This window comes from Archocentrus centrarchus, chromosome 18 (assembly GCF_007364275.1).
Source record: "Archocentrus centrarchus isolate MPI-CPG fArcCen1 chromosome 18, fArcCen1, whole genome shotgun sequence".
Taxonomy (NCBI): domain Eukaryota; kingdom Metazoa; phylum Chordata; class Actinopteri; order Cichliformes; family Cichlidae; genus Archocentrus; species Archocentrus centrarchus.
Window position 1 is genome coordinate 3,602,694 of NC_044363.1, and position 12,399 is coordinate 3,615,092.

The following is a 12,399-nucleotide window of genomic DNA, read 5'->3' on the forward strand; positions in this document are numbered from 1 at the left end:
ATCGGATTTTTTATTAACAGTGTATCTGCATATTTTAACTTCCGTACTGCAGTTTTTTGCGTGTGAATAAACAGCGATGGATGGAGCAGCTACAAAATTCTCTTTTCTTCACCTTAACACTTGCTGATCAGGTGGTTGATGAAGGACCTCCAGCTGTTTTGGGGGCGGGCCTTCCGGTACCGAACCATCGCTAGTGCTAATGGCCCGCGCTCGCTAACAAACCAGTTCTGGTAGCTACAGCTGAAGTAAAGACAAAAATAACAGCTGAAATTCTCAGCGAGCACAACACACACAGACTCACAGAGAGCAGAGGCGGAGGCGTGGAAATGCATGTCAGCGATAGTTTCCTCCCGTCCCGTAAAGCAGAGGTCCCCAACCCCCGGGCCGTGGACCTGTACCGGGCCGTGGGACATTTGGTACCGGGCCGCACATAAAGAATAAATAACTTAAATTATTTCCGTTTTACTTATCTGCGCCTAAACTATATTTTATTTTTAAAAAATGGGCGGATTCGCTCCGTTACTACCCTCCATGACTTCCTCTTGACGTGTCAAGACGTTTCTGCTCACATGATACGTCACCGCTAAAATTAAACCCAGAAGCTTCAGGCCTGTCTAACGAAATCGGTTGGTTGACCTACATAACGCTTCTTTAAATTTTTGAGTGCTCAACAAGAGTAGAAAAGCGCTATGTAAGAACTAGTCCATTTACCATTTTTATTTATCAACACCGGGAATAGCAGTGAGGTAGACCCAGCCATCAAACTGACTCTCCAGCGCTTGACACCGCGGCTCTGCAGCCACGCTCCATGTGAAATCGGCCGAACCCAGTCAAACCAGAAGCCAGCAAAAATGAGTATCAGAGAAACAAGCTCAGGGGGCTTACACTGATTCAGTGTTATGGTGAGTTGTATTTTTCATGCGCTTTATACAGTAAAAATCACCTAAGTCGAAGTCGCACAAATCGGGTTTTCGCTCTAGTTGGATGGCATCTGCAGGTCCTGATTTTTCCTAACATTAATTCCAATAAAATCATCACATAAATCCGTCGGATATTCACCTACCTCGGATGAAAAATCTGGTCCCATTGTAATAAATTTCCAGTTAAATGTGATCGCATAAACTGGATGAGTTTAGCGCTAAAACCCTCCTCAGCTCCTGTCCGCCCACTTCCATGCATCGGCTCGTTCGTGCACAACTACACACACACTAACAACGCCTGGAAATTGTTTTAGTGTTAATATCAGTTCATTTCACCGGGGATAATCGTGGCAAGTGTAAGCTACAAACTTGCACTTACGAGTAAAATTTCAGATTATAAAATTTGCAGAAGCAAATTCATAGATGAAGCAGAAGCCATTGCAGCGAAATTCGATAATAGACCCCAAACTGGGCCATTTGAATCCGACTGAGGTGATTTCTACTGTATTTGTTTTTGCGGTGTATCTTATTTTGAAGGCATGTTTTACCATGGCTCTAACAGCTGACCAGGGAGCGCTGTGGGCAGAGAGCCTGTTATTCATGTTGAGGCGGGATGTTACGAGAACGCTGCTGATAGAGTTGCATACGAATACAAAGTGGATTCCCGTTTTTTATTATTATACGTAGAAAATATCACACTTGGTTTCATTTATTTTGACGTATTTATTCGCCACACTTTAAAAGCCGGTCCGTGGAAATATTTTCTAACACTAAACCGGTCCGCGGCTCAAAAAAGGTTGGGGACCACTGCCGTAAAGTACGTAACCCCGCATGTTACGGAGCCGTATTCCACAGAGTCCCGTAACATACGGGGTTCTGTATTTTACAAGACAGGGGGCAACTCTAGCGATGATCCACTCTGTGTTAAAGGAAATCCATTGCAGCGACAGAGAGCTTTTTAGAATTTGTGTGTGTGTGAGCGCGCGTGATTTACACTCCAGTCCAGTACGTGGCGGTAATGCAGTTCTATGTTCGTTTGCCAGCCACCAATAAACCCACAAAAAGACGAAGGAGCACTAATGCTGCTAATGCTAGTGAGGAGCGCTGCAGAGTTTAAACGAAGCATCGACACAGTAAATTTGTGTCGATAATTTTTTTAGAATCGATTTAATCGAGTTAAATCGATGAATCGTTGCAGCCCTACTCACTAGGTATGGTTGCCTTGCACAGCTACCCTGGACTTGCAGAGCACAATGAGGGTTATGATTCTATGAATTGATGTGGCTAAATTGGAGCTAATTTTAGAAACACTGACACACTGCTCTCTAAAAAAACCCTCATATTGTTTAATTACATATCACAGTGACTTCCTTCACAGGCAATTGTCAAAAAGCATTGGAATTTTATGTTCAGCCACCACTGGCAGCTTATTTGCACCCAGCCATGGATTCTAGTAATCACTCCAGTATAACAAACTGGATAAATGTGCTGGGACACTGTACTGACCTAGATTACTTAGTATCGCTGGCCATACCTAGTATAACAATCGTCAGTCCTTTTCACTTCCAAAGTGCAATTTATTCAGTGACTTCAAACTTCCAAAATAAGATCTAATAATGACTTTCAACCTGCAAAATGAAAACTGCTCTGTGACTTTCCACTTACAAAATCAGTTCCATATTATTAGACATATGCCTGTAACAAAATCACTGTGTTTATTAGATAGCAGGTATTATAGCATGAGTAAACCATATGCAAACTTCCTGTTGCCAATTTATGCTGACTTCCAAATGTTAGTTTTGCTAATCTTCCAACTTCCCTAAACTTAAAAGAGAAACCATATAATTCAAGTTCCTTCCAAATAAAACATTGTGTTTAAGTACCAGCCTTCAGATTGTCCTTTCAAATGCAATCAATCATTATTTTCTACATTTAAAGTTATTTTTAAAGGAAGAAATACATTTTTAGGGGATAAAATGGACCCACAATAGACCCTTTTACAGCCTATGTCATCAAAGGGTGCGCGCGCATTTTGGCAACGGAAGTGAACTGCTACTCCATTCAAATCAACAAGAACAACGAGTCTTCACAGCGTTTAAACGTGATTTAAAAGCGATATCAGCACCAAAATGTCTGGCTGTTGCGTGTTTGGCTGTCATAATTTCTACTCTACCAAAACTGGACCGAAACTGTACCGAATCCCATGGGATCACGGCAATTTTGAGAAAACTGAGGCGTCTGTGGTTGCAAGCCATCAAATGTACTGATAATATTTGGACTGAGAACACGATCAGAAATGCTCACGTTTGAAGCGCCCATTTTATATCAGGTAAAGTTATTTATCTTCCATTGTTTATACCAGGATGTGTAGCGTATCTAAAGTAAACAGCATTAGCTGGTAGGCTATTTGGCTTTTAAACTGTAGTGTGGCTGGCTATTTACAGGTGAGGCATCGCTGGACTCAGAGAATCCTCATTTTTAAATTAACATTTAATCGCACTATAGATTACAATATGTAGTGCAAGGCAAAAGTCTGAGCAGACTCACATATGAATGGTTGAGCGAGTCTCAGTGTGACTGGAACAGTATATGTTTTTTTCATTGTAAATCAATAATATCTGCAGTCGGAAAACTCTTAGCAAGCTAGAAAAGCAGTTTGACAAAGTACTCACGCTGCCGTGCAGGTACAATCTGCTGTGTGGCCATAGTTCTCTGACTTGTTTACAATGACCCGAGCCTCAAACACAGCGGCCCTTTTTCCTTGTCTTTGACTTGGAAGAACTTCTGCCTTCAAGACACAAAACTCTGAGTCTGTATCATGATATTTGACGTTCGGTACACAGCGGCAAACAACATAATTGTAAGCATCCAGTGATCAGGAAAAAAGCCACAGAGAAGCAGGTGAGGTTGTGGCCTGCGGGAGTTATGGAAAATCTACAGGACTGCTTTGCGTGCACGGACTGGGACATGTTTAAGGCAGCTGCTACTGAAAACTGTCACACTCGGGTGGATGAGTACATGGAGTCTGTGTCTGCATACATCCAGAAGTGCATAGAGGATGTTAGTGTGACTAGAAACATTGTTACACAAGCCAACGAGAAACCTTGGATGACCAGTGAGGTACGTGCAATGCTGAAAGCACGGAACAGCGCTTTTAAATCTGGTGATGTGATGGCACTTAGAACTGCTAGAGCTAAGCTGAACCGAGCCATAAGAATTGCAAAACGTACTTATGGTCAGAAAGTACAAGATTTCTTCCAGCAACCGACAAACATCAGACGTATGTGGCAAGGCATCCAGAAAATCACAGACTACAAAGCTACTCCACCCCCCTGTGAGAGCAACATAAACTTTCTCAATGAACTGAACAACCACTTTGGGAGCTTTGAAGCACTCAATACCACCCCTGTGAGGAAGTCTACTCCTCTGCCCAATGAGAAGACACTCTGTCTACACACAGCAGATGTCTGGAGAACATTGAGGAGAGTGAACACTCGGAAAGCAGCAGGCCCCGACAACATACCAGGACGGGTACTAAAGGAATGTGCTGATCAGCTGGCGGAGGTTTTCACAGACATCTTTAACACATCGCTGAGTCAGGCTGTGGTACCAACATACCGGTGCCCAAAAAGCCCACAATCTCCTCCCTCGATGACTACCGGCCTGTAGCACTCACCCCAATCATAATGAAGTGCTTTGAGAGGCTGGTAAAGGACCACATTACCTCCAGGCTCCCTCCCACATTCGACCCATACCAGTTTGCCTACCGCCCAAATCGCTCCACAGAGGATGCTATCTCCTCTGCAGTCCACCTGAGCTTAGAACATCTGGAGAGGAAAAATGCACATGTGAGAATGCTATTCCTGGACTTCAGCTCAGCATTCAATACCATCATTCCACAGCACCTAGTGAGCAAACTAGCCCCCCTTGGCTTCAGCACCCCCCTGTGTAACTGGCTGCTGGACTTCCTCACAAATAGACCTCAGTCGGTACGGGTGGGCAATAACATCTCCAGCGTCATATCCCTGAGCACTGGCTCCCCTCAGGGCTGCGTCCTGAGCCCACTGTTGTTCACCCTGATGACCCATGACTGCTCTGCCAGGTCCACTACCACTCACATTGTGAAATTTGCAGATGACACAACGGTAGTGGGCCTTATCCAGAATTACAATGACATGGACTACAGAGCTGAGGTGAACCACCTTGTCAGCTGGTGTCACACCAACAACCTTGCCCTGAATGTAAATAAAACCAAGGAGATCATCATAGACTTCAGGAGGAGCCGGCAAAACCATGCACCGCTTCTCATCGATCACACTGCAGTGGAAAGAGTCAATGCAACCAAGTTCCTGGGGGTACAGATAACAGACTCTTTGACCTGGTCCACCCATATTGAAGCTCTGGTCAAAAGAGCTCAGCAGCGCATGCACTTCCTTCGGCGGTTGAGAAGGGCACGTCTCCCTCCTCTGATCCTCACCACTTTCTACAGGAGCATGATAGAGAGCCTGCTGACCAGCTGCATCTCTGTCTGGGCAGGTGCCTGCAGCACCTCAGACTGAATGTCCCTGCAGAGGGTGGTGAGGACAGCAGAGAAAATCATTGGGACCCCCCTCCTCCGAATACAAGACATTGCTAAAAGCCGCTGCCTGTCCAGAGCTCAAAACATTTACAAAGATCCCTCACACCCCTACCACGGGCTGTTCTCCCTGCTGGCCTGTGGAAGAAGGCTCCGCAGTCTTCAAAGCAGAACAGCCAGATTTAAAAACAGCTTCTTCCTGTATGCCATCAGACTGTTGAACTCAAATTAAAATGCTGCTCCAATCTTCCTGGTGGCTCTATTCTATGGAGCTCCAGTGAAACACTTTTTTATGCAACATATCTTATATCTTATATATTATTATTGTGTATCTATCTATATATTATAGTATGTATATGTGTATGATATATATATGAAGATAGATTTATACTTAAATATGTAAAAAAACTTGCTTATGTACCACAGGGATTGGAGTCAGTTGCCGGTGGTCTAAATTAAATTTTTCAGGTAGTTTTCATGATCTTTCGTTGATATTCCCTTCTCGTAGATTGAAACGCTATTGAACTCCGTCGTATTTCCATTTCCAAAATGCACGCGCATCGCTACCTACGTCATCATTGTTTACAAACAGTAAAAGGGTCTATAAGCAAGAGCAATTAATGCTGTTAACTGTTTCTTGAATGTTTGTCATGTCATTTAGACCTAATATGGAAAATTGTGATTTTTAAAATGGTATACAGTATCTTGTAGACTCTGATATTAAAAAACACTCCTTACATGTTGCTGTTTCTCATCTGCACCACTTCTCGCAATTTATTTCCCCATAGCCTTATGGAATGAGCCACACCCCTTCCAAAATTAAATGGGTTTATGTGCCAGCCTTCAGACTTACCTTTCAAATGCAATCAATTATTCAGCCTTATCTTCACTCAAACATTCGTATCATCTCCACGATCTAGACCTTTTTCCATCAGTGAGCTTTACAACATGACCAATGATCAAACATTGATCATTGTGTTCTGTGTCTAAATCTTCATCCAGATCAGTGTGATGTAACAGTGATGCTACAGTAATTACAGTAAATGTTTCAGAGAAACTGACAGTCTGACAGCTGCAGCTGCACTCATTATAAATCTGTGACATCATTCATGCATTTACAGTGAATGACTGTAAAAGCGTCATGTTACATACAAAAATAAGGACCTAATGTCTAACTGGGAATTCAGTGCTTGTAGAAACATAAACATCTCCAGATGAATTTACTCTCTGTTAAGATGCTAGACAAATTATTTATGGCATCTCAAAAAAACAGTTTCTGTCCTCCCCAAGATTGAGGGGCCCATCACAGGCAAAACTTGCCAGTAATGTTGTCTCTTTTACCACTTTTTCACTTGTTCCTCAGCAGCCAAATGCACCCAAATGCATCGTGTTCCCGCGTAATTTTAACAGCTCTTATTTTTATAAAAGAAAAATGAATTTGGAACTAAAATGTTAAAACCAAAAAAAGAAAAAAATGCATAAATAAAAATTCAAGCACTCCTCATGTAGTGATAATTTACAATATATTATAATTTATACTGCAGTGAATACTTGAAGAAAAACTCAAATTTGTGTATACAATTGGACAGTCATTGTTTAATCATAAGAGCTTTTGCTTTTTACATGAAGCTACTTTTGAACAATTCAGACCTGGTGAAATTAACTGAGGAGAATAATACATATTTGCTTAAGTACATAAAAAAAATACATTGAAAGCATGTCTCTACCACATCATCACTTCTTTTATTATATAACTACAAAAAGTGAAAATAAAGAGTGAATAGTACAACTATATTAGCATAATCATGTAATGCTGTGGCTGTTGTTCATGAGTTAGATCTAGATTAAATAAAGTCAATACCCAGCTTCTGCAGTTTGCATATCTTTGGTAAAACAGTGATCCCTAAACAATTAGTAAGCAAGTACAAAAGTTATATAGCACATTTAAGACCAAATTATTGCTTTAATCTGTTCCCTTGTCACAAGGGGTCATCATGTCTGGTAGCTCCATGTTAGATGTGGCAGAGTTTTACATTGGATGCCCTTCCTGATGCAGCCACAACAGAAAATCATGGCTCCAATTGGAGTCAAACAAACAACCAGAAAATCAGTTAACCACTACACCATGGAAGCTCTCACCAAAGTGCTTTCCAATAAAAATAAATAAAATAAATTACGGGGTTCTTAAAATTCTATCTACACATGTTCACATTATTTATGTAAAATAACAACAAATCAACCACAGTTCCAGAGGTCATCAGGTTATGAAATCTTGACAAAAGTCTTCAGCTTAGATTAAAAGACAGTCACAGATATTGCTTGTTTGAGCACACTTGGCAGATCATTCCAGAGTCTGGATGAAACAACAGCAATAGCACAACCCTCTTTTTCAGTTACACCTCATTAGTGGGATGGTCATGAGTGATAGAGAAGCAGGTTTAAGAATTTGCAGAAAATGTTTAGTTCAGCATACACTACCTGGCTAAAAAAAAAAAAAAAAGGTCACACACTATTATATCGCTGGACTGCCTTTAGCTTTGATTACGGCATGCATTCGCTGTGGCATTGTTTCGATAAGCTTCTGCAATGTCACAAGATTCATTTCCATCAAGTGTTGCATTATTTTTTCACCAAGATCTTGCAGTGATGAAGGCAGATTCTGAGCACTGTGCAAAGCCTTCTCCAACACATCCCAAAGATTCTCAGTGGGGTTGAGGTCTGGACTCTATGGTGGCCAATGTGTGAAAATGATGTCTCATGCTCCCAGAACCACTCTTTCACAATTCGAGCCCAAGGAATCCTGGCATTGTCATCTTGGAATATGCCGTGCCATCAGGGATGAAAAAAAATCAGCTGATGGAATAACCTGGTCATTCAGTATATTCAGATAGCTGACCTCATTCTTTGAGCACGTAATGTTGCTGAACCTAGAACTGACCAACTGCAGCAACCCCAGATCATAGCACTGCCCCCACAGACTTGTACAAAAGGCACTATGCATGATGGGAGCATCACTTCACCTGCCTCTCTTCTTACCCTGAGGCGCCCATCACTCTGGAAGACAATGGGTCCCCTCTATCCTTCCAGTTTTTAATAATGCGTTGGACAGTTCATAACCTAATTTTAGTAGTTTCTGAAATCTCCTTAGATGTTTTCTCTGCTTGATACATGCCAATGATCTGACCCTTCTCAAACACACTGACATCTTTTCCACGACCTCACGATGTGTCTTTCAACATGGTTGTTTAAGAAATGAGAAGCAACTCATTGCACCAGTTGGGGTTAAATAACTTGTTACCAGCTGAAAGATAATAACCCATGCAGAAATTATCCAATAGGGGGCTCAAACCTATTTGCTTAATTAAATCCAGGTGGCGACATTTTTTTTTTTTTTTGGCCAGGCTATGTATTTAGCACATGTGCAAGTGGTAAAGACAATTTAAGGCTTAAAACAGTGCTGTATTATATCCATTTGTATCAAGGATCAGCTGTGTAGCAGGCAGGAAGGGGACCCCAAGGCAGATGAGGTAACGGTAAACTGTCTTTATTAGGTGTAGTGCAGGGTAAAGCCAGGAGTAAAAACAAAACTGAAACATTTACAGGCATGAACAGAAAACCAGGAAGAACACGGGAGGTACACAGCCGGGGAGCAGACCAAGACGCAACAACAGACAGCAAAAACACGGGACTTAAATACACAGAAGGATTGATGAGGGAAGAGGAAACAGGTGGGAACACAGGTGACGCTGATAACCAAGACGAGACCAGGGGGAAGCAAAACTGAATACAACAAACGGGCTGGACAACTATCAAAATAAAACAGGAAGTATGATGAGGGAACAGAAGCGCAAACCTGAAACAGAATACTGGGAGACACAAGGAACTAGAAATAAATAACTGAGGGCAAATACAAAAGATAACAAAACATACCCTGAGAAAAAAGAAACAATACCAAGAAAACATAAAACACTGGGCCACTGGCCCAGGACTTGACAACTTGATTCTGTAATATACTGGGAGCCAGTGTAAGCTTGATAACAATGGAGTACTATTGTCTCTTAATTTTGTCTCTGTCAGTAATCTTAATGTGGCATTTTGGACTATGTGTAAATGAACAAAAGATGACTGACTAGTATCACTACAATGCATTATAGCATTTGGAAATTACATTAACAAAAGCATGCATAGCCCGTTCTGAATCTGATGGTTTTAGAAGAGATTTTAGTCTGGAGATCACTTTGAGCTGGAACGAATAGCTCTTGACCTCTGCAGTTCTGGGTTAAAAATAAGATTAACCTTTGACTCCTACACAGCATTACAGTAAGTAAAGCATGGTCACTAGTGTTAAAACCACCACTCAAGATCTGTAGATCAGCATCAAATACAATAGTTGGTTACTTTCAAAACAGCAGACTTCAAACAGTACTATTAAAGTACTATTAAAGGCCCTGAAAATTTGAACAAAAACAACTTTTCTAGAGCTTTAGTTTGGGAGTTGGGAGTTTTGATATAGGTCAATAATTATTCAGGGTAACAAACAAGTTTTGCTTCTTTAAGAATGGCTGGACTACTGTGTGCTTAAAACATCAGAAGCTAGCCACACATTTACATTTGTTACAGAAATGGAACACTTAACAAGAAACCAAACCTGACAACATGACAAAGGAAAATTGTCCAAAATTTGCAAAAGAGGCAAAAGAATGGAGGCTGGTAAACAAAGGGATGCAATACCAAAGTTAAATATTTCATCTACTATTTTCAACCTTACCAATAAAGACATTTCTTGTGTGAGTTTATTTTTTAAAGATGATGCCGGCCATTTGAAATTGAATCTGTTATAGCTTGCCCAAGCCTGCCATTATGCAACCCACCTCAACCCAGCTCCTTTCATTTTTTTTATTTCTTAATCAGTGTCACATACAATGTGTTCGCACAGAGAATTACCACTAAATTCTGCAGATGCTAAATGACAATTATTAATCTGCAATCATTAGTCTACTAACTTTTTGTTAACCTATGACACATTTGTAATACATCAGTATATTAGGATTATATGTCTGTCAGACTAGTTTGTAGCAATTTTTAAGATCTTCTTAATTTCCCAGTTCTATACAGAAACAGCAGAGGTAACACCAGACTGCTGGGCAGATTAATCCATTCACTACATGTCACAATCACACAAGTAGTATTGCCGTTTGTCACAAACATGAAAGCACAAACCAGATTCCAAACAAACCTTATCAGCAGGACTCCCATTATAACCATAATAGTGTAAAATGCCCTGAGCTTTGTTTGGTCAACCCTGTCCTTGTTCCCACCCTGTTCTCCTGGGCTTGGACGACCCAAAACACAGAGAACAGAAAGGCTGCAGAGGAAGATGATGGTTACAGATAAAATCAAGAGACAAACATCTGCTATTATGATTTGTAACATCACAAGACTAGTCCCTGCAAAACAAAGCACCCAAACACACCCAATGATGATGTTTCTGATTCTGATCCCTCTATTGTCTTTCAGGCTCAGGTACATGATGGGATGAACAACAGCCAAGTAGCGCTCCACACAGGTAAGCATGTGAAAGAAAGTCTGTCCATATCCAGTGACAAAATAAAGGAAGCTCCCCACTAATAATACATTGAACTCTTCCCTGAACATACCACCGAAGCAGAGAATACGTCCAAAGAGACCAATCAGCTCCATGATGACCTGGTGGCAGGTGAAGCTGTCAGAGTGACTCATCATTACTGCTGAGGAGGTGGAGCGCTTTTGCCACCATTCTTGGAGAAAATGGTAGAGGATAAGGATGGAGAGAGGAAGGAGGAGGAAGATGCTGGTGGTGCTGAGTGTGATAAAGATGATGGAGCCTGGTCTAACAAGTATGCAATAAATGTCTAAAACATTGTATTGATTGATGGGGGAAAGGAGTGGTGCTGGAAGAAGAGAATCATTCAGGCGAGTGTTAGCTGGCATCTCTGGAACTGAAAAACACAAACATACTGATTGCTCCACTGAGTCTCTTGTGACTTCTGTCATTTTTTTTGCATATAAAGAATTTTTTGGATTGCATATATTCCAAAATTATTTAATACCAAACAAGTTGTTCTTCATAAGACAAGACTACTTTTGTTGAAGACACTAATCACAACTTAGAGTAGTTGAACATTTAAGAGTCATAATAGAATGCCTTTATTGTCATTATACAGGATGTGCAATGAGATTGGAGTGGAAGAGCTGTAAGCCATTGCATCTGAGCCTGTGAAGGGATCATTCATAATTATCATCATTTTGATGCAAACTGTACGCCAGGGGGAAGGGGGTTAACACCCAGCGAACGCTTTTCAAGTAGTTAGAAAATGTCGGTCAGAACTATGTAAATTGACCACTGCCACCTGACTGCCAGTGCCCGAGGCATTCACTCTTGTTCACTTGTACACCATCGCACTACTGTGTAGCAGTGTTGTAGTCAAGACCACCTAACCTGAGACCGAGACAAGACCAAGACTTTTAGGGTCCAAGACCAAGTCAAGACCAAGACCAGTGCCTGATGCTATATGACACAATAAAATGTGAAACATGATCAAAATCACTTCTCAAATTGATCTGAAAGATCCACATTCCCATAAAATTACTTAGATATTAAACACTCAGAGCTTAAATAAATTTAACAATCTTTATTTAGAGAGGATTTTCAGTTATGCAGAAAGGACCAATGCAGAACTCTAAATCAGGCCTTATTTGATTGATAGAATGATCATTTTTGCATATAATCCAGAAAAATTATTTATATAGTATGCATTTAATGTGTCCTAGAGTGCTGTTTCCTTCCACTAATGTGTTTGCAGAAATCACATAAAAACATACACAACAAAAATATAATCCAGATTTTTTAACAATCAGCTGCTA